At 34.8% G+C, this 24,078-nt stretch overlaps 1 protein-coding gene across 7 annotated transcripts in view; it reads left to right on the top strand.

The window, feature by feature from the left end:
• The window catches only part of LOC120412632 (uncharacterized), a 106,381-nt gene that overhangs the window by 59,872 nt on the left and 22,431 nt on the right, over positions 1–24,078 (top strand). For all 7 annotated transcript variants that reach the window (XM_052709678.1, XM_052709675.1, XM_052709677.1 and 4 more), the window contains exon 3: positions 7,931–8,000. The gene's annotated coding sequence lies outside the window, so the exon portion shown is untranslated. The remainder of the gene's footprint in view (positions 1–7,930; positions 8,001–24,078) is intronic.

Below are 24,078 nucleotides of genomic sequence, written 5' to 3'. Positions count from 1 at the left end.
TGCGAATAATTGCCCCTTACATAACATACCTTAACCACGCGAACATGCCCCAGAGGCCAATTGATAAATTCAATCACACTAATCATTTTATTTTCTCTCTGAAAATCAACACGCACACCAAATCCACCAACCAGCTGGCCAGCACGTCAAAACACGTCTGATTTCCCAAGCGTTACTGGTCGACTTCGAAAAAGTAACGCAATCTTTTGGCTTTAAACAAGGATCACAAGTTCGTGAACTAGTTCATAACTTCATGAAGTGCATATCATGATTTCATGATTTTTGTACCATGATTTCATGAATTTGTTCACGTTTCCATGAACACGTTTGTTTGCTAAATTCGTGATTTTTTGTTCATGGCTACGGGAACGCTTTTTTTTGCGTGTAACATTGTCAGTCAGTCAAATCTCAGGATCAAAAAAGACCATTTTTGAGCTACCAGCTACCAGCAAGGGGCAACAAATATTTGGCAGTGCTGCCAATATTAAGGAAAAAACATAATTTTCAGAAAATACTGAAAAAATGGTCTAAAAATTTTAACTTTATTATTCACAGTAAAAAAAATCATGATAAAATTACATCTGGGAAGGGGTACATATTTGATGACAGAAAAAATTTGCAGTTTTATCTCTGAAGAGGTGTAATTTTACCTTTTCAGCCTTAATTGAGGTAAAATAACATCATTAAAGACGTTAATATTCAACCTTCCAAAATTACACCTTCCAAATTTACACAAAATTTTAATGTGTAGATGCAAAATCGGATTCGAAATCAAAAAGTAATTTATAGATATTTTAACAAAGTGCGCAGTTTTCGAGATAAATCCTCCCAAAGTGATTTTTTTTTTCAATGCTCATGGTGGCCAAAGCCTGAATTTTTTTTAAAGGGTTAGGAAAATTTCTTTAATTTCATTTGTCTACGAAACTTTGAAGATTGAAGTAGGTCAAGCTTAATCATGGCTTCTAGAGGTTGAAAAAAATAATTTGAAAGCGGTCTACAATATTAAAATTTATGTAAGTACTACCGATTGCAAATTTCTGAACTTTTTTTTATAAGATCCAATAAGTATTTGCTTACCATAAACCGGGGTGACTTTGATAGGATTTCAATTTGTTTTTGGAATATTTTCCAACAGGTAAGCTGCCCACGATTGAAAAAACGGCTAATATCCACTTTTGGCAAAAACGAGTTATTAGCACCAGGTGGTAGGGGGTGTTCCAACGCAGCTTCTGAAACTTGAATTTCACTAAAAAAGTATTTTGATTTGGCTGCCGATGCGAAAAACCAAACGGCTAATATGCCACTCTTATGGGAAATTGCCTTGACGGAGATTTTGTGACAAACACTAAAACGCGTTTTTCTCGGAATACTTGATTTGGCATAATAGCCGAATTTTCAATTATGGGCAGTAAGGGACCATCCACAAACCACGTGGACACTTTTTTGGAAATCCCAACCCCCCTCCCCCCCCCCTCGTGGACAATTGTCCATACAAAAAAAACACAATCGCCATACCCCCCCCCCCCCCCTCTTAAAGTGTCCACGTGGTTTATGGATGGCCCCTAAGGTTTTTCTCAAGATTATTATTTTTAAAACATGTACTGGGGTAGGTTACACAAATTCCATGCACTATTTAGGAAAAAAAAAATTTCCAATTGTATTTAGAAAAATTATTACATTAAAAATTCATAGTTTAAATTCTGGGGTGACTATGATAGTCATAGTTTTTCTTGTTAAAATCATATTTAAGATGTTCAAACTTATTTTGCACGTTAAATGTACCATCACTAAAGTAGCTGATGTAGTTTTTAAGAAAAAAAAATCAATGTTTATATTCAGTTAACAAAGTTTATAAGCTCTTTAACAAAATAGATAGAAATTTTAGGTAAAATTGTTGAAAAGTTGGAATTTTGCCTGAAATTTGTTAAAACAAGTTTTGTTTATAAAATTATCGATTTATTTTGCATTTTAAACTGAATTTGAAGCGCGAATCACAAGTTTTCACATTTTCAACTGAAATTGCCAATAAATTTGGAGATTTTTTTAAATTGTGTTTCAAAAACACATATTATTTATTATTTACAAACTTATTTAACCTTCTCCTAGTGGGAAATTGTCCAAAGAACCCGAAAATGCATTCCGTTTTCCGATTCAAAATCATGTTCATTGAGAAAATCATGACACTTTGAGAAGTTTAATATTATGACTTTCATCAACATTTTCTTAACAATAGTTAACTAACTTTTTGAACTTTTCAAAATTTTATGAAAAGTTCTTCTTGAGGTACTTTGAACACTTCTCTACCACGGTTAGTATGATTCTAAACCATTCCCTACGTATTTTAATTGTACTCTTCCTTTTGCGGAAAAATCGCAAATCTATCAAAGTCACCCCGTTTTACGGTACATTTGTAAAAATTTAGTGTAGAACACAGAGGCATCAATTTATGCAACCAAAAGTTGACTCAACATACAGTAGTTGTTCGGTAACTGGGCGTTGTTTAACTGGGCTGCTTTTTAACTGGGCGCTCGATAACTGGGCCTTAGCCCAGTTAAAAAGCAGACAAACGTCAAAAAACCAAAACAAACCAAAATGACCGAGGGGTTAATGGATGCAAAAATCATATTCAAAAAATAAAAAAAAATCTTTTTTCAAACTTTTGTTTAATTTCAAGTTACAATTATAGAAATATGAAAAGTAATCATTAGCATAGCATAGCATTACGGGTCTGCACCACGCTGTAGGGGGTGCCTAGAAATATGAAAAGTAATCATTGTAAATAAATTTGAGTAACTTTTATGTTTTGTTCAGCCCAATTAACGAGCAACATTCGGTGACTGGGCTACGTTCTCAGCCCAGTTACCGAACAACTACTGTAGTTAAGAAGTTATTTTATAGTTTACAACTCTTCCAAATTGAAACGAGCAAACGAGGCCATATTTCGAGAATTGGTGATTGTTTCTGTGATTGAAAGTTGATTAAAAGCCGTTTTAGATTCTTTATCCACCTAATACAAAACCCTGATACTGTTCACTTTATTGTGGAGGATAGAATCGATAAAAAAAATATTTAACATTTATAGTCCATGGAACTAACTTAAACTCAGAAGTCATAAAAAAACTACTTATTTAATATCTTTCAACAGTAACGTGATATATCTAGGATAATAATTTTGAAAAATGACGCATATCTTTACATGATCCATTGCAACCGATTAAAAAATGCTGAAGTCAATAATTGACATATCAATTCATGCCTGGCAACCAACGTCTCGAGCAATTGATCTACCGATTTAGCTGTAATATTTTCAAAAGCTGACAACCACCCACGACATTGTCAATTTCCCCCCGCCCGTTCAAAGACATTAAAGCTCCAAACGCCGCAAAAGCTTTCAGGCGCGAGCACTCAATTAACATGCAACCGCAACACTAAATGGGTGCAACTTCTCCGGGGAGTCTCCCAGAGTCTCCGTCCCATGCAACTGCACAGACTCCAACTTTATCGGCGTGACGACTCCGGGGCTCAGCGTGAACCCAGATGACAAAGATTAATTTATTTTAATTAGAAACTTTTTAATGCAAATAGAGTGTTTTTGCCAGTCGTCGTCGTCGTCGTTGGACCATGCCGTGCATAACATACCGATACGTTTACGCGCAGGCAGTAAGGATCCCGCGGTGAGCGCGGAGGACCAACTTCAGACCTCTGGACGCAATGTTTCGATTGCGGAGAGCAAAACAAGTTCTAAATACCTCTCCTCTATAGCTGCGACAGTTGCGCGAGCCCAGAACGACCGAATCGGAAAAAGAACCGGTGTGTTTAGGGTGGTTGGGTGGTTAATGAACCAACTTAATTTCTTTACATTTTTTGTTTAAAGAAATGTTTTTTCTTAAATTGAAGCAAACTCAAAAAAAAATACAAACCAAGTAAGAAGGTCAAGAGTAAATCGCTCTGAGTTTGAATTTAGAGGGATAGCCGAATTTCACATTTTTTTACGCAATTTATAATTTAGTATTTTTTATTTAGATGAATCAAAGTCCATCATTACTCCTTCCATACAAAATTCCAAACAATTTTGCGGGCTTGTCATACAAATGGGAATGTGAATATTCGAAAATCTGTATTTTGAGAAGTGATTTTCTGATCGATTTGGTGTCTTGAGAAAAGTTGTAGATTTTGGTAAGGAGTTTTCAGAAAAAAAGATAAACATTTTTTTTTATTTGGCTAACAGTTAATTTTCCAAAATACGGTTTGTTATAATTCTCGCGATTATTTTACATTACTAAAAAAGGGATTGTTTGCATTAGAGCTTGGGATGTTGCAAAATCTGCTGGCAGAGTAATTTTTTAAACCTGTAAAAAAAATTAAATATTGTTAAACAAAATTTCAAAAATCATTTTTGAGTGCAACATCAACCTTTCAAGTTACAAGTTAATTTAAACAAAATTTTCTTCGTTTCCGTTTCGCTCAATTTCTGCACTTCCAGATTTTTTAGAGTTTTTTTCAGATTCTAGAATACAAGTTTGAAGTGTTATAGTTAAAAAAGTCCAAAATATCTTCAGATTCATAGGAATTTCAATACAGTCCAGACTCTATTATCCGAAGCCTCTTTTATCGTGGTAAGTTTCGATTCTCCGAAGGTTTGTATGGGACTTCGAATAATCGAATCACGGAAAAAAAATCGTTTTTTTTTGTTTTTAACATCAAATTCAAGTTCTAAAATCAAATTATTCGCTTAACAGCAGGCCTGCCCAACGTCCGGCCCGCCCGTGAAGCCATTTCATCCGGCCCACGACGGCTTTTCAAAATAGTTCTATGACCGGCCCTTAAGGCTGTTCATGAAATATTAAGTTAATAAATTGATTATCTGAAAAAAACAAAATAAGCTTGAGATCAAATTTTATTATATTTGTACAACATTCTTCATGTTTGAATTAAATTCTTATAATTTCTTTATTTATTTTTTTAAACTGAAAAATGGTGCAAGAAAACAAAATTGTCCATTTCGTGAAGTTGTGAAATTAATGAAAAAACTTGGATTGTTGTCTAAAAATGTACAAAAATGTGTTTTTTTTCAAATTGAAGTTGTTTTCTATTTTTCAAATAAATAAGTAAGCAAAAACTAATGTATTTTTCAAAACAACTTTTCAGTAATAAAGTTTTTTTTTTTAAAAAAAGCAAATTATTCTTACTGCAAATAGATCGCTGCAAATATTTTAAAATTAATAAAAAATGTCTCAAAATGAGTCAAGAAATACGGGAGCAAAAAATATATTTTTAATAAGCTTTAAATTTCGAAGAATAACGAATTGAAAATATTTTTTTATCATGTCTCATTTTTTTTATATTGTAGTGTTGCGGAAATTAAACTTTAAAATTGCAACGATCATTAAAATTTTGATGTTTTTTTTTATAAAATATTATATCAAGGGATTTAATTGTACTATACAATTTTAAACATACAAAGATTTAAATATGTCAAATAATCACATTTTTGAAAGTTATCATTGTTTTCATTCTTCAAATCAAAATATATGAATCTTATCTGCAACTCTAGTTTTTTTATTTATTTACTTTAGAAGAACCCAATAATAAAAAAAATTAAAAAAATGTATTTACTTTTTCAACTTTTATCAAATATTAGTTCCGGCCCGCCACTGCTTCAGAAAAATCAGATCTGGCCCGCAGGGCTAAAAGGTTGGGCACCCCTGCTTTACAGCATTGCCTTGGCGTTCTCGATTGCGAGATTCCTACTCGAAACTAGGTGTCCGAAGGCTTGATTGTTGAAGCAATTGCAAACCTCTTTTTACACCTTAGCTTCCATCCATCCCGGGATTCGAACTGACGACCTTTGGATTGTGAGTCCAACCGCCTACCAGCGACTCCACCGAGGCGGGACCCAGGGAGACGACTTCTATACCTGGACTGAGCTAACGACCTATCCTCTAGGTTAGACCGGGCCAACATTTACTTCCCTTCCGACGGAAGGCGTGATCAGACAAATCTAGTCTCAAAATTTGCCACCGGGACCTTCTGGGATCGAACCCAGGCCGACTGGGTGAGAGGCAACCACGCTTACCCCTACACCACGGTCCCGGCAAATTCGAGTTCTGTTTTAGTCAAATTTGAATGGTTGATAGCCTATTAAATAATAAAAAAACATTTTTTTCAATAATTCGTCACCGCCATATTGGCCCCCGGATAAAAAATTACCATTTGATTACCATATTGGATCATACAATGACACTTTGAGAAATGGTAACTATTTGTGAAATCGTTTTTTCAATTTCCCAAAATTAAAATTTAACTATATTAAACTATTTGTGAACTGTTTGATTTAAGGTAACTTTTTGCCAAATAGTACTTAAATCATTTATTTACCATACAACATACAGTTTTTTGACGAAAATAGTACTGAGTTTTTTAAGGTTACCATTGCTAACCAACCTTATGCCAGATGGTTAAACCATTTGTGAGATAGTAAAAATTCATGCCAACCATATAAATACCATTTTTAAAATAGTAGTGAAACATTTTTGGAAATGGTAGTAACAATATAGTTTAAAGTTCAATTACCATATGAAAAAAAATTTTTATATGGTACTTTTTTATGCGGGCCACCATCTTGGATTTAAATTTTTTAAATCACTTTAGCATATTTTAGGGCTTATACTTAAGCTCGACAATCAAAAATTAGACATCGAAAAAAAAAATTCGTGATTCGATTATCCGAAGTGAAATTTTTCAGAGGCCTTCGGATAATCGAGTCACAACTGTAGTGCAATTTTCTTAGTGAATTTTGATATTCTTATTAATCAAAAAAACTATTTCAAACTTGAAACTATTTATTTACTTAATCTCAAATTAAGTTAATAACTTTAGATAATGAAACAGTTCATTGTTAGCATTCACATTTAAGCTGAAGGTAAGAAACACAGATACTTTTTAAGTCACTCCGGGGTAATAATAATGTTTAAAGCTATACTGATAAAAACTTTTTTGAAAAAACCTGCATAACCTTGTGACATGTTAAAAAAAATCATAAGAAACCGGTTGAAAATTAGATTGAAATCCTATCAATTTCATAGGTTTCTTCAGATGAAGGAAAAAAGTTTCAAAAATCCTTAGAAACTCCCAAATGCTAAGTTAACACAAATACTTTTTTGCAAAGCTTTAATTTAATTCCAACAATTGCCCAACTACCCTACCTCAACCAGAAATTCCTCCCAGCATGGTGGTGGAGAAGTACCCATACCTTCATATGGCAAAATGCACAAATTATGTTGGTTTGGCGATGCAGCCGCTGAAATATGCATGTGTGCGTGTGTGTATGTGTGGGGAACCACATGGTCGTTGAGGAACCCGCAAACAGTTGCCCGAACATTGTTTTAATATGGTGGTTTTACAGAGCACAGAGCTTGGAACTTGGCCACAGTCAAGTCGGTGGATTGACTCTGGAAGTGGCCGTGGAATTCGTAACACTTGCATTCGACGACGACGACGACGACGGGAAGGCTGGAATGGCAATTAGTTCGCGGAAATATTTCACCTTCTAGGGGGGTGCATATTATGTATGGGACGGAGTTCCCCTCGGGCACTAATTTACTAAACCGTCATCGAAACTGGCAACGGGACCAATGAGAAAGCGAAAGAGCTTTGCATATTAAGGTCTGAGGTTGTTGATGGGTGTGGTAGTTTAGGAAATTATTGCAAATTTGATGAACTGTGTTACATGCATCGACTGGTTGAGCAATCTGTTTTTCAATTGGTTTTGCTAATACATACAATTTATAAAATATTAAACAATAAAAAAAACATCCCATGATGATAATCTTTATCTTTCACCACGATCTCCCTGTTGTTTACAAAATCGCACCCCTTTTGGCCTAAAGTGAGCTCTAAATTAACACAATTTTCATCTGCTTTTTTCCAGAGTACCTCTTGGCGCTAGACGCCACCAACCACCGACAGGGCACTTCATCCGTCGTCGTCATCTGTATTCGGTAAGTCAATTGCCCGGTAGATTACTGCCGCCTAGAGTCGTTGCCACCAAGATCAAACCCGTGGCACTTCAAAGAGCCCTGCCAGAATTAGTGCTATCAGTGTCTCGAGGAGCCGCGTCTCGTTGAGACCTCTTGAGGCTCTGAAAAGTCATGATTATATCTCGTTGAGATTATGTTGGAAATTCCTAGAGGCGACGACGCCAAGCGCATTTCCATCAGTCTAGTTGAGAAAGCGTTTCCGGCAAGTGTTGTCATCGCTTGGTTTTAACCCTTCCGTGGATTGACAAGCTTTTATAAAAATCTTAGGACACTATTTGCAAATTTTAATTCAAAACATTTTTTGATTTAAGTATTTTTAAACATCGCTTTTTTAAATTTTGCAATTTTTCATCAATATACCAAGGAATACCGTAAAACGGGGTGACTTCGATAAGGAATGGTTTAGAAACATACTGACCGTGGTAGAGAAGTGTTCAAAGTACCTCAAGAAGAATTTTTCATAGAATTTTGAAAAGTTTAAAAAGTTAGTTAACTATAGTTAAGAAAATGTTGATGAAAGTAATTATTTTAAACTTCTCAAAGTGTCATGATTTTCTCAATGAACATGATTTTTAATCGGAAAACGGAATGCATTTTCGGATTCTTTGGACAATTTTCCACTAGGAGAAGGTCAAATAAGTTTGTAAATAATAAATAATATGTGTTTTTGAAACACAATTTAAAAAATCTCCAAATTTATAGGCGATTTCAGTTGAACAAATTTCATGTAAAATGTGTAAACTTGTGATTCGTGCTTCGAATTCAGTATAAAATGCAATATAAATCAATAATTTTATAAACAAAGCTAGTTTTAACAAATTTCAGGAAAAATTCTGACTTTTAACAATTTTACCTAACATTTGTATGTATTTTGTTAAAAAGCTTATAAACTTAGTTAACTAAATATAAACATTGTTTTTTTTCTTAAAAACTTATCAGCCACTTTAGTGATGGTACATTTAACGTACAAATAAAGTTTGAACATCTTAAATATGATTTTAACAAGAAAAACTATGACTATCAAAGTCACCCCGGAATTAAAACTTAGATTTTTTTACGTAACTTTTTTTCTAAACACTATTGAAAAAACTTTTTTCCCAAAATAGTGCATGGACTTTGTGTGTCCTACCCCAGTACATGTTTTTAAAATAATAATCTTGAGAAAAACCTTACCTATTGGAAAATATTCCAAAAACAAATTGAAATCCTATCAAAGTCACCCCGCTTTACGGTACAATTTTTAATCAGAAATTTGTTGAGACCGCTATTAAAAAAAGGGGATTTTTGCCAGTTTTTCTGAATTATTCTCTCTTATATCTAAAACATTGATGAAGACACCAAATCAATGACATGCAAAGTTTTATTCAAAGTCATATGACCAATTCTCCACCAAAATCGGAAATGGATTTTTTTTTTCATTTCCAAAAAAGTGTCCACGTGGTTTGTGGATGGTCCCAAAAAAGCAAATGCAAAAAAAATGCTTGGCCGATTTTTAAATTAACTTTTTTTACAATAAAATCCCAAAATCAGATTTTTTTATTTTCCAGCAATAGAGAAGTATGGAGAATTTTTTTGCCGCTGAGTTATGATTGCTTTAAAAATATAAATTTCAGTCAATATTAAAAAATGAAAAATTTGTGTAGTTTTATGATCTTTTCGAAAAAAAAAAGAATTCTAATGTTTTGGATTCAAGACTAACATTTCAAATGGGCAAAACATTCAATATTACGGACATTTAAAATGTATTCATTAATACAAACTACTTTGCCGAAGACACCAAACCAATCAGAAAAATCCATCAAAAGATACATATTTCCGAATATTTACGTACCATTTTTGTATGGACAACTGCCAAAATTGTAAAGAGACTTATATGGGTGAACCAAAATGGCATATTTGGTCATAGGAAAGGCCCCATAAAGTTGAACAAAATCTAAAAATATAAATAAAATCCATTTCCTATTTTGGTGGAGAATTGCTCAAGAGATATTTTTTAACATCTGATTTTTTTGAGATCGCTATTGAAAATTCAATAACAATAACAATTTTTCAAACGATTTTCGATCACGATTATTTTAATGTGTACGGGGGGTTGGAGGCCTTTTCCGATTTTTTTTCGTTTAGAAAAAAAAAGTTTAAAAATTTTGAAATCAAGACTAACATTTCAAAAGGGCCAAATATTCAAATTTTACGCCCTGTGGAAATATAAGTCTTGATTCCAAAATTTCTAAATATTTTTTTCGCTGAGATCACAAAATTCCACAAATGTTTCTTTATTTTGCATGGAAAATTGTAAAAAAATTGATAAGAATTTTAATCTTTCGAATTACAAAAAAAAACAATTTAAAAATATTATAATTTGATTGAAAATGTTTTGTCCGTTTTTTTTCATATTGAAAATTTAAAAAAAAGGTACAGATTTTGAGAAATTTATGTTTAGGTGAAAAATAGTAAATTTAGGCTGGTACAAATTTTATCGGCTCTGGGTAAGATCAAGGGGAGAAAGGGGAATTTTATTGATCTAGGGCACAAAATTCAAGATTTGTAAAAAGATCAAAAAGTCTACAATTTTTTTCATTGAAAAAAAGTGTCCACGTGGTTTATGGATGGCTCTTTGAGAAAAGTACAGATTCAAAATTCAAGTTCAATTGATGCCAAGTAAAAGTTTCAAAAATTGTATTTTTACCAATTAAAATAACACAATTTCTATTTTAGGTATTAAAATAAATAAGATTGACTAAAAGTTCATACTTTCAAAAATTATCTATTTTGATTGTAAACTGCTCTTTCTTTGTTTTTGCAAGTTTTATCTTGACTCTGGTCAAGGTTTAGGAAGGGCAAAATAAAATAAAAACTTTTAAATGGGTTAAAAAACAAACAAAAATTGTCGGAAATGCATAATACACAAGTCTGAAATACATGATTTCGAAAAATTAGGAACAAATAGACAAACAAAGCTTTAAAAAACAGTTCCAGTAGGTACAAAATAGTTGAATAGAATGAATATTTTGTTAATTGTTTTAAGTTTATCTCATTTCAAATTTTTGTAAAAGTTTTCGATTTTTTTTACATTTTTGAATGGTCAAGACATAAACTTAGATAATTTTTTGTGCAGCCTATTACTTTCTTTACATTCACGTTTATCTTAAGGTCGTAGAAGGTGTCCTTCACTCTTCGGGCAACGACTGTCAATGATGGTTCTGAATTCAAGGTTCAGAAATAGTAAATTGAAATGAAAAAATAATAACGATATGTGCTTCTACAAAGAACACAAAGAAAACCATTTTTTGATTGAAATATTTTGAGTCAAGATTTGAATGTTTTTCTAAAAAAAAAACAAGGTCGCCAAATTTCCGATCTGGAATGATGCTTTCTAGAGCCTTAAAAAAAACTTTTCTATTTTTACGGGAATATTTTTCTAAATGACAAATTAATTACTGGAAATTTGAAAGTATCCCCAAAACCATTTGGACAAAAGAAACAGAATAAAATTGTTGTTTCATAAGCTTCCACTAACAGACGCAAGATTGACAGGGTTCAACGAAACCACTAAATGAGAAACAACCAGACTGTCACGTCTCAACTCTACTTTGTGACTTTGTGATGAAAAGCCCGACCATCATCATGAACTCGAGAGTCGCGAGAACTGTCGTCATTACATTTCCGGCCAAGATCTGTGGCGCGGCCGGAACTCAAGGGCCTTTCCTCCCCCGTTCGAGTTCCCTTTCAACCCCACCTGCTCGCACACACACCCAAACATCAAAGCCCGACAGTTTTAATTTTAATTTTCCACTCTCCTTTATCTGTCGACGACGCGGCGCAACCGTTTTTCACAACACTCTTTTCTTTGCTGTTTTTTCTACTCTTGGTTCTCCTTCAATTACTGCGGCGGTGGATTTTTTCACACCACTCTCGGCGAGAAATTTTCCAGGGAGGATCGAGATGCAAAAATGTTTACTAATTCAAACACAGCAGCAGCGGTAGACTCATATCTTGCAAAGTGCATCATTCTTGGTGTTTGGATGAAGAGACCTGTCTGGAGGATTTCGTTATTCAAAGCGTGATGGAATGGATTTTGGGATGTGGAATTTTATTGAAAACGAGCGTGTTAATTTACCAATAGTTATCAATTTAAATTCAAATTTAGAATAAATCTAATTTTCAACGAAAAAAGAAAGTTTCCTGAGATTATCTTTAGTACGGAAAGCAAAACTAAAAAAAAAACATTATTAATCTATATAGTTCAAAGTATTCAATGGTTCCTAGAATCCCAATTAATTTTCTTGAACTCTGTGTGCATCCCTAGTCCAGACGGTTGCATTTGAATGATGCAACACCCCTTAAAAACAACACCCAAAACCGCCAACCACTCCGCCCATTAACGAGTGTCGAGATTGAGCCCGCGCGATAAAACCATAAGTAAAAGTCCTCGAAAAACAACGCATTCATCCCAACTGCAGCTCAAAAAGCTCCCACAGAGAGAGACGGCAGACGGGAGCTTTTTTGGAGCCAGGCCCCTTTGGGGGAGTGAGTGTGAATGCCAGAGCTGTAGATAAGCAGTGCAGTGAAGAAGGCAGGGCAAAAAAAGCATGAAACACCAACATCATCAGACGAGGAAAAAAGGTGCCAGAAATTATCTTGATGAAAGTGAAACAAGTGCAGTTTGGGTGTAGCTCACTCTTCTGAAAAGAATTTTCCTTTGGCAGTTTCCTCGTAATGGAGAGCGAAAAAATCGCTTTCAAGTTTGTGCATACTAATTACGCCTAGACCGACATTGTGTGGAGTAGATTGATGTAAAGTCGTTTCGCCTCGAGGGTCGGTGCTCAAAATTGGTTACAAAAATATAAAAATACAAAAATACAAAAATACAAAAATACAAAAATACAAAAATACAAAAATACAAAAATACAAAAATAAAAAAAAAATTACAAAAAGTTATTTTGGATAAATTAAAGTAAATTCATGTTAAATTTAAACTATGTTTTGCATTTAACAAAGTTTAAATATAACATCAAATTACTTTCACTTAAACAAAATAACTTTACTTTATCCAACTTAATTTAACTTAATTTAACTAAATTTAACTTAATTTAACTAAATTTAACTAAATTTAACTTAATTTAACATACTTCAACATAATTTAACTTAATTTAACTTAACTCAACTTAATTTAACTTAATTTAACTTAATTTAACTTAATTTAACTTAATTTAACTTAATTTAACTTAATTTAACTTAATTTAACTTAATTTAACTAAATTTAACTTAATTTAACTTAATTTAACTTAATTTAACTTAATTTAACTTAATTTAACTTAATTTAACTTAATTTAACTTAATTTAACTTAATTTAACTTAATTTAACTTAATTTAACTTAATTTAACTTAATTTAACTTAATTTAACTTAATTTAACTTAATTTAACTTAATTTAACTTAATTTAACTTAATTTAACTTAATTTAACTTAATTTAACTTAATTTAACTTAATTTAACTTAATTTAACATAATTTAACTTAATTTAACTTAATTTAACTTAATTAAACTTAACTTAACTTAATTTAACTTGATTCAACTTTATTTAACTTAATTTAACTTTATTTAACTTTATTTGACTTTATTTAACTTTATTTAACTTAATTTAACTTAATTTAACTTAATTTAGCTTAATTTAACTAAATTTAACTTAATTCAACATAATTTAACTTAATTTAACTCAATTTTACTAAATTTAACTTAATTTAACTCAATTTAACTCAATTTAGCTTAATATAACTTAATGAAACTAAATTTAACTTAATTTAATTTAACTTAATCAAACTTATTTTAGCTTAATTAAAGTTAACTTAATTTAATTGAATTTAACTTAGTTTAACCTAATTCAACTTAATTAAACTTATTTTAACTTAATTAAAGTTAACTTAACTTAATTAAACTCAATTTAACTGAATTTGACCAATTAACTTTAAATTTAACTAAATTCTACCAAATGTAATAACATTTGAATAAATGTACTTACATTTACCTATATTCTACTACATTAACCTAAATTCAACTACATTTTTCTAAATATAACCATTTTCAACTAAATTAAGCTCAATTTAATTGATTTATTTTAATTTTACTTAATTAAACTTGATTGAAATTAATTTGACATATATTAACTGAATTTAACATAATTTTAACTCAATTTTACTTAATTTAACTTTATTTTACCTAATTTTACATAAATTTACTTTATTTTACTTAATTTTACTTAATTTTACATAGTTTTACTTAATTATGCTTAATTTTATTTAATTTTGCTTAATTTTACTTAATTTTGCTTAATTTTACCTAATTTTGCTTATTTTTTTTAATTTAACTAAATTTAACTTAACACAACTTAATTTAACCAAATTTAGGCAAATTCAACTAAATCTCACAAAAAATAACTAATTTCAACTGAATGTATCTGAATTTAACTAAATTTTGCTTAATTTAACTATTTTTTTTAATTCATCTTATTTTTTTTTTTTTTTTGTTCGTAACTTATTTTTATTAGGTCCTTTTAGGTGCTGTGACCAGGTTAGGACCGAGGATCAATAGTACAAAAAATAATAAAAGAAAAGAAAAAAAAAAACCGTAACTGAATTAGATGATCATTTGCTCGTGCCATGTGTCAGCAAGTGTGCGATCACATCAATCTGTTCCTCGGGTGTCTTGCACTGCCTCAAGCGTACTCGGTATTCTCGGTAAATGGCCCACAGCTCCGACTCGCTGTACAGCTTCCGTTCGCCTTGTTGCTCCTTCGGGGTTGCACCGGCGCCGGCGCCAGTATCTTCTCGACTTCTTCCTGCGGGACGAGGATGTTTATTTTCCGGTTCAACGGACGGCACCGCTCCAGGTAGCGGAGGAAAATCCGCCGCGGTAAACGCGGCTCCTGCCGGAGTCTGTTTGTCCTTCTTCCATGCTGGCGGCTTCGGCGTGGACGCCTGCTGCCTCGACTGGATGAACTGCGCACGTTTGGGACAGCTGCGGTCCAGACCCTCGTGAGATCCAGAGCAGTTGACACACTTCTTGGCTTCCGTTTCTTCTGCTTTGCACTTTTCCGTGCTGTGGGCACCCCCACAGCTGCTGCACCTGGGCTTGAGATGGCAATTACTGGTTCCGTGACCGAACTGCAAGCAGTTCTTGCACTGGGTCACGTGAGGTTCTTTGTTCCGGTAGGCCACCCACCGGACGACGACTGGTCCCACTTTCTTTACCTTGCTACTCAACTCCTTCAGACTGGTGTGCCCCTTGGGAAAGAGCACGATGAAAGGTGTCTCATCGATGGCGGGAAGCTGCTGCTTCCGCCTGATGGCGTGTACTGCCAAGACGTCCAGCTGATGTTCCGTCTTGAGCAGCTCCTTGACGTAATCCGGTTCCGCGTTCGGGAGACCTCGCATTACTACCCGGTGCGGTCTCGCACTGCGCTTTCCGTGCGTGTAGAACTGCACCTTGTTCTTCTTCAGGTGGGCTTGCACCGTGTCGAAGTCGTCGCTCGAGAAGCACGTAATTTTGGTGCCGTACCGCGTCAGTTTGTGTTCCGGCTGGACATCACATGTCGACATCACCTTCGCAAGGCGGGCGAAGCTCGTTTCTTTCACCACCAGCGGCGGCTGCTTCTTCTCCCCGGCCGACTTGCCGGGTGCTGATACCACGGGGGTGGTTTTTTCTGCTGCTGGGTTCGCATTGTTGTTGTTGTTGCTCTTCTCCGCTAGCGGGCTGAACTTGTTGTTGCTGAGCAGTTTCTCCACTTCTTGGCCATCGCCGACGTTGATCTCCTCGTTAGCCTTCCTGCGCCGAACCTTGATCACGGGACGAAATTCGCCCCCGTCCTCTCCTCCTCCTTCGGAGTCTTCCACCTCCATGCCCGTCGCCGCCTGCGTTTTGGGTTGGAACCCGTCCGGTTTCTCCCACACACTTTTCTTCATGGCCGCGTTCCAGTAGAACGGCCTTCCATCCTCGGTTCTATGCTCCGTCCACTCACTCTCCGCCGTCGCGGCCGCCGCCATGGCCGTCGGCGAAAGTTAAAAAAAAAAACACCGTCAAAAACGCGCTCAAAGGACACACGTCTGCTCTGGGCAAGCTGTCAAACTGTTAATTCATCTTAATTCAACAAAATATATTTAAACTTATCTAAATTTTACTTTATTTTACTAATTTAAACTAAATTTAATCAATTTTAACGAAATTTTACTAATTTCAACTAAATTTAACTAATTTTAACTAAATTTTATCAATTTAACTGATTTTAACTGAATTCTACATTTTTATTTAAATTTTACCAAATGTAACTTATTTTAACTAAACTTAAATTGATTAAACTTAATTTCACTTAATTTAACTTAATTGAACTTAATTTAACTTCATTTCTATTAATATTTAACAATGTTTATGGATGTGCTTAAAAGGCATTATGTACCCTATTTGTTCGGAGCTGTCAAACATTGGCCAATCTATGTCTAGACATTCTGTACCCGCCGCCCCTCCAGGTGCACTGAAAGAAAGGCTCACAGCAATATCACATGTTTCACACGTGAATCTGCCCCATACGACTTTACATGTGAATGTCATGTGCTAATCACTTCGAAAAATCTCATCACGCGACACGTTAAATTCAAAAGGAAAACACGTTACATTCACGTGACGACTCACATGAATTTGCAATGCTTTTCTTATTAATGTTAAATGAGTTTGTAGTGTAAATCGAATAGATTTCCAATGGTTTTCATTTGTGGTAAAAATGAGAGGGGGTTTCTTTTTTTTAAATTTATTTATTTTTCGGTTTAAATCAAAATCAAGTTTCATTTTTATAAATAAAAACATTTTTGAAAGTATGTAAAAAAATTAACACTCGTTTCACTTCACGGTTACACTCATGGTTATGCTGCGTTGGTGAATTTTGATCAGGTTCCGACACGATCTACCACGAAGTTTGTGCACGCCCTGCCGGACCGGAGAATTACAAAAACCAGGTCATTCAGGAATGGGTTTAAGATGGCCGGGCAAAAGTGCACCAATCTTTTGTCAGGACTAACAGCTCCAGATCTGGAGCAGATTCCAAAGACAAAACCTGATCTTCTGGAAAAAATATAACGCATTAATTTCAAACAGATAACTCTTTCTCTAGATTATACCTACCACCAGCTCAAAATATTAAAAGTAACCTTAGGAACTTTGTTGGCTTAACGACCATTTTCATCCGAAACGATCCGAAAAGCGAATTATCCACCACCATCGTCCGTAGCCATCTTACTAATGAAGATTTTTTCGTCCGACGCATTTCAAAACCAAAACATTCCAATCTAACGTGTATTTCACTTCAGAAACAAGGGAAATGTCGAATGGGGCAAATCGATGAGAAATTCATTTGAATTTGAAGTGAACTTCATGTGAAAAAAGAGTGGAAGGTTTCTCGCTAACGATCAGCTGGTTTCAAATTATTTTCACATTCATTTGAAATGTAAAACACGTGAGGGTCAATGGAAAAGCATGTGAAAGTATCATGTTGATTTTTGGAGACACTCACGTGAAAAAACACTTGAGTTTGCTATGTTGGTTTGTTTCAGTGTGGACAGATGTCCATACAAAAAAGTATACTGTGGACAATCGCCAGCCTCCCCTTTCCCCTGCCAAAGTGCACTGAAAGAAACCAGCATAGCAAACTCAAGTGTTTTTTCACGTGAGTGTCTCCAAAGATCAACACGATACTTTCACGTGTTTTTCCATTGGCCCTCACGTGTTTTACATTTCAAATGGATGTGAAAATAATTTGAAACCAGCTGATCGTTAGCGAGAAACCTTCCACTCTTTATTCACATGAAGTTCACTTCAAATTCAAATGAATTTCTCATCGATTTGCCCCATTAGACATTTCCTTTGATGTTGAAGTGAAAAACACGTTAGATTGGAATGTTTTGGTTTTGAAATGCGTCGGACGAAAAAAATCTTCATTAGTAAGATGGCCACGGACGATGGTGGTGGAAAATTTGCTTTTCGGATCGTTTCGGATAGAAATGATCGTTTAGCCAACAAATTTCCTTTTAATATTTTGAGCTGGTGGTAGGTATAATTTAGAGAAAGAATTAATCTGTTTGAAATTAATGCGTTTTTATTTTTTCCAGAAGGTCAGGTTTTGTCTTCGGAATCTGCTCCAGATTCGGAACTGTTAGTCCTGAAAAAGGTCTTTCGAGATGCATCATGGATATCCAGGGCGGGCTACGGATTCACCAGCTACCGGACCGAGCAGTACTTGGTCGTCTCGGTGCACTTTTGATCGGCCAGCTTAAACCCGTTCCCGAACGACCTGGTCGTTGTGATTCTCCGGTCCGGCAGTGCGTGCTCAAACTTCGTGGTAGATCATCGAAACGCGGTCGGAACCTGATCAAAATTCATCAACGCAGCGTAACCACGAGCGTAACAGTGAAGTGAAATTAGTGATTTTTGTACATGTTTTCAAAAATGTTTTTTTATATGAATAAATCTTGATTATGATTCAAACCAAGAAATAAATTCATAAAAAAAGAAACCCCCTCTCATTTTTTACACAAATGAAAACCATTGGAAATCTATTCGATTTACACTACAAAATCATTTAACATTAATAAGAAAAGCATTGCAAATTCATGTGCGTCGTCACGTGAGGTTAACGTGTTTTGCTTTTGAATTTACCGTGTCGCGCGATGAGATTTTTCGAAGTGATTTGCACATGACATTCACATGTGAAGTCGTATGGGGCGGATTCACGTGTGAAACATGTGATATAGCTGTGAGCCTTTCTTTCAGTGTGTTCACGTGGTTTAGGGATGCTCCCACTTTATGTTAAGTACATGTTTTTACCTACGCATCATCCAAACAATAACGAGAAGCTCAACTTCTAACCACTTTCCCTCAACACAAAAAACTTCTCACCTTATCTACTGAAACTTACCTTCAGGTGTCGATCCGCAGAAAACCTTCCAGGCTTTTGATTTATTCACTCACACAACACATTCTATCACCTTTTGCACTTCACTGAAACAAACCAACATAGCAAACTCAAGTGTTTTTTCACGTGAGTGTCTCCAAAAATCAACATGATACTTTCACATGCTTTTCCATTGACCCTCACGTGTTTTACATTTCAAATGAATGTGAAAATAATTTGAAACCAGCTGATCGTTAGCGAGAAACCTTCCACTCTTTTTTCACATGAAGTTCACTTCAAATTCAAATGAATTTCTCATCGATTTGCCCCATTCGACATTTCCCTTGTTTCTGAAGTGAAATACACGTTAGATTGGAATGTTTTGGTTTTGAAATGCGTCGGACGAAAAAATCTTCATTAGTAAGATGGCTACGGACGATGGTGGTGGAAAATTTGCTCTTCGGGTCGTTTCGGATGAAAATGGTCGTTTAGCCAACAAAGTTCCTACGGTTATTTTTAATATTTTGAGCTGGTGGTAGGTATAATCTAGAGAAAGAGTTAATCTTTTTGAAATTAATGCGTTATATTTTTTTCCAGAAGATCAGGTTTTGTCTTCGGAATCTGCTCCAGATCTGGAGCTGTTAGTCCTGACAAAAGATTGGTGCACTTTTGCCCGGCCATCTTAAACCCATTCCTGAATGACCTGGTTTTTGTAATTCTCCGGTCCGGCAGGGCGTGCACAAACTTCGTGGTAGATCGTGTCGGAACCTGATCAAAATTCACCAACGCAGCATAACCATGAGTGTAACCGTGAAGTGAAACGAGTGTTAATTTTTTTACATACTTTCAAAAATGTTTTTATTTATAAAAATGAAACTTGATTTTGATTTAAACCGAAAAATAAATAAATTTAAAAAAAAGAAACCCCCTCTCATTTTTACCACAAATGAAAACCATTGGAAATCTATTCGATTTACACTACAAACTCATTTAACATTAATAAGAAAAGCATTGCAAATTCATGTGAGTCGTCACGTGAATGTAACGTGTTTTCCTTTTGAATTTAACGTGTCGCGTGATGAGATTTTTCGAAGTGATTAGCACATGACATTCACATGTAAAGTCGTATGGGGCAGATTCACGTGTGAAACATGTGATATTGCTGTGAGCCTTTCTTTCAGTGTTGCACTTGCACTCAAACAGCACACATAACCATCAAAAAACTTCGCGAACTGAGCGGCTCAAACAGGATCGAACACGATACAAGACGATGCTTTGTTTTGGTCTCGAACTGATGACCTGTCAAAAAATCCATGCTGCCGGTTCCAGCTAATTTTTCGGTAAAATTACGCAAAATTGTGCTGAAACACCATTATTTTTGGTAAAATCTCTCCTGTCATTTTGATTTGGGCTGTCAGTTTTGGAAAGCAAATCAGCAATCAGGGTAAGCTATTTCACCAATCCCAGGTTGGTAAATTTAGCTGTAATTTTAGCTGATTCAACCAAAAAAATCACTGTTTCACCAATTTGAAGCCAGCTAATTTGAATTGTTAAATTTTGGATAGAACTCTTTTCCGTGCAAAAATACAAAAAAATATTGTTGAAATTCAACTAAATTCAGTAAACATTATGAATATCATTGCTCCGTAATGTCTTTCGATAAAACGTAAATGCAATTGATTAATCAAAGATCGTTTTGCATTAAAGAGGTTAATTTACTAACCAACATATCAGAGTTAATTACCTTGAATTTCAATACAGATAACCGCCCCGAGAGCGTTCATTACAACGATAGATTCTCGTGATTTTGCCTTACACTGGCATCAGCCAATTATCTATTGACTTGACTACCTCCCGTTGAACCCGTAGAAGAATCCTTCCAGCGATTCGTAATTGTATCCGGCACACGAGCCGATTGCGTAAGGTGAAGGAAATCCCACCGTTGCACTGCAATTCCGATGCAAACCATCATCAGCCATGGTGGTGTATAAGCCAGAGCCTAGATAAGATCTAAAAGTTTCACGAGAAGCAGAACTGAGCAAGGATTAACCCTCGAGTGACCCCCCTCCACTTACTACAGTGTTTGGATGAAGTTTGGCTGAAGAGCACTCACTTTTTGTTGCTGAATTCGGGGCCTTTTAAAGACTATTTAGCGCTAAATCTGCCGAATTGTCAAGGGTTCAACCTGATCGTACACTGCAAAGCCAGCAGCGAGACTGCCTCGTTCGTTGAGCTTGCACAGTTTCCGAAGTATCCATGTTCCATCAGCCGTTTCCCGATAGGCAAATAGGATTCCATTCGTGTGTGTTGAGCCATGTTTTTCCACGGTCTTGCCGGGGAGATAACGATTGAGATATTTCAGAGGTACACTGCAGTTGCATGGTCGAAGTCATTGGATGTTGTGGGGCTCACTCAGTTGCATGAAAAAAGTTGACTTTTCACTTCATAATAAAACTTTTAAAAAGCAAACATCAATAATTAATAAAACAATTTATTTGGCCCAGTTTTAATTTTTTTTAAATCATGATTTTCACGAAGTTTTTTTTCTGTAAAAAATAAGTGTATCAATTTTACATTTACACAACATTAAAATTAAAAAAAAACATAAGGATTAAACATTCGAAAATGTGTATCTGAAGAAATGATTTTTTGATCGATTGGTGTCTTGAGCAAAGCACTATAAACGTGAATATAATCCTTCGTGGTTCTCACATTCATGAACTTAATTCACGATTTTGAAAATATTTTTTTTTGCGTGTATGCGTTTTTTTTGTAAAATTTGTGTTTTTTTGAAAAGTCGTCGCTTGTATGCTACCTTGTGACACCACTGCTGTGTTTTTTCAAAAGTCCAATAAAGCAAATTTTCAGTTTTTGCTTTTTGGGTGTATTTTAATACCCCTGACTCAAAGCGGTTTCAAAAACACCCAAAAAGCAAAAACTGAAAATTTGGTTTATTGGACCTTTTGAAAAAAAACTCCAGAAATCATTTTTAAATGCGAAAAACAACTCTAAATCGATATGTTCTTCTGTAAATTTTCGATAAAGTACCCCGGTTTTTTAGTTATATCCATTTTTAGGTTAAATGATTCAAAATAATTGTCTTTTTTTAATTAGTGTCTATCCTTGTCCATCGTTGAAAAACAAAATTCGTTAAAAATTGCTTTTCTTTTTGTTGAACTGATCCTTGATTGCTGAGATGCATTGCAAAGAATGAAAATTACCAAAAATGAGTTTTTTCAAGTTCTACCCAATTTACAATCAAATTTCAATCGATGATATCTTGGAACTTACCTTCTGAAAAAAATATTTTCAAGTTTTTTAAATCACGACTTGACTTGAAAAAGTCAAAATTAAAAAAAGCATTTTTTATGTCAAAAAACCTTGAACGAAAAAGGTTTGAAAATCTAATCAACTTTTAAAATGAAACTGAGTGTAGTGAAACCAATCTCGACTTGATTAGTAAAGCCTAGAAGGCGCTTCAAGCACTGTTGTTTATCCATCAGTTCGGATATGAACTTTAAAGCTCACCGAACCCAAGAATGTTAGTTGTTGTTATGCAAAGTTTTACGGTGTAGATTCCTTGTAGATTTGAGAATAAAAAATCACCAACTGGGGCGAATTGTAACTGAATAGAGACAGCCGTTTTCAAAGCATTTAAAATCTTAAAATTTAAAAATCGATGTACTAATTTTGTTGTTTTGTGTCACATATTGTGCAAAAACATGGCTTAAACAAGTGCCCCAATTCGCCCCAGCTGACGGTAACTAATTATTTGCTAAAATAAATTTTTTGAAGGTTTCCCCACACAAAAACGTTTAATTTAATTCCAAAAACCAGACACCCAAAAATTGCACAAATTCTTGGAAATCTGCCTTGAACCATTCTCAGGGAAGCTCCCTCTCTCGGTAGGGTTTCCGCCGTGTAAACTAAGGAAAAATGAGGGAAATCGAAACCCGTCTGCCCCTAAACGATTCATTTCAGGTGTCACAACCTGTGCAGGCAGTTTGCGCGCCCAGTTTTGCATTAAATCGTCTTAAACGGTTCAAATTTCCACATTCGACGTTTGTCAGCGTCCGAGCATCGAATGTCGAGCCCCATTTAATCGATTTGTAATGCCCCGACATCCATTCTTTATTTTTTTACATGAAAGTCTGCCAGATTGACGCTCGAAAGGATTAAACTCGCCCTTAAATGGGTCTTGCGTTGGGTAGTTTTGAGGAAGCTTCAAATTTCCAATTTGTTGAGACATGCAAAGGGAAGGCATTGTGTGTTTTGGGTTTTCTTTTTTTAGCCGTGTCATGAAGAACCGTGCCAACTATCTATTACAGAGGGCAGTTGGTCATGGAGACTAAGTTCCGAGAAAAGCTGGTTGAAAAAGTGAAACTAGCAAATTTTCTTATACAAAAAACTGCAAAATTAAAATCAACGACACTCAATAATATTCAATAATATTATTGATAATATAACTGAATAAATATTAATTGAAAAAAAAACGATTTTCCATTCCGGACCACCTTCAAAATTTCGCCTTTTTCAGTAATTATGAAAGTCTAACCATCAAAATGCTGCAATATCTCGTAAACTTAAAGGAACACATTTACCAAAATAAGATAACTTTTCTCACAATTTTCTAAAGACGGAAAATTTAGCTCAAAGGTGTCAACACAAAAAAAAGTGCCAAAATATGTGACCACAGTGGCAAACCTGACACATGTTGTTCAATAAATTCACCAGGAAGCCATACATTGTTTTTTTTTTCTGCCCTGCATAATGAAGCATGTTCCCACGACTTTTACCACCGATCAAACTTGCAGGCCATCCTCGCGGTAGCCAACATTGCCCTCATTATGCTCCGGCTTGATCGATGATGGGTACAAAGCAACGTGCATATTTCTTGTATAATCTCTATAATTACATTAATTGCGTTAAAAATTTAACCTTTCTGGTGGCTCACCTGTCTGAAAAGGATTCTCGTTACAACACCACCGACCAGCTAAAACGCGGTGCTGGCGAGGGAAAACTCGACAAACCACAAAGAAAGTCGACAGGCACGACATATCGGGTTACGGGCCAACATTCTCCCTGGTGGCGGTGCTCCTCAGCTCAG

This window comes from Culex pipiens, chromosome 3, assembly GCF_016801865.2.
Source record: "Culex pipiens pallens isolate TS chromosome 3, TS_CPP_V2, whole genome shotgun sequence".
In the NCBI taxonomy this organism is placed as follows: domain Eukaryota; kingdom Metazoa; phylum Arthropoda; class Insecta; order Diptera; family Culicidae; genus Culex; species Culex pipiens.
The sequence above is the reverse complement of the archived record's forward strand: the minus strand, read 5'-3'. Positions and strand labels throughout refer to the sequence as shown.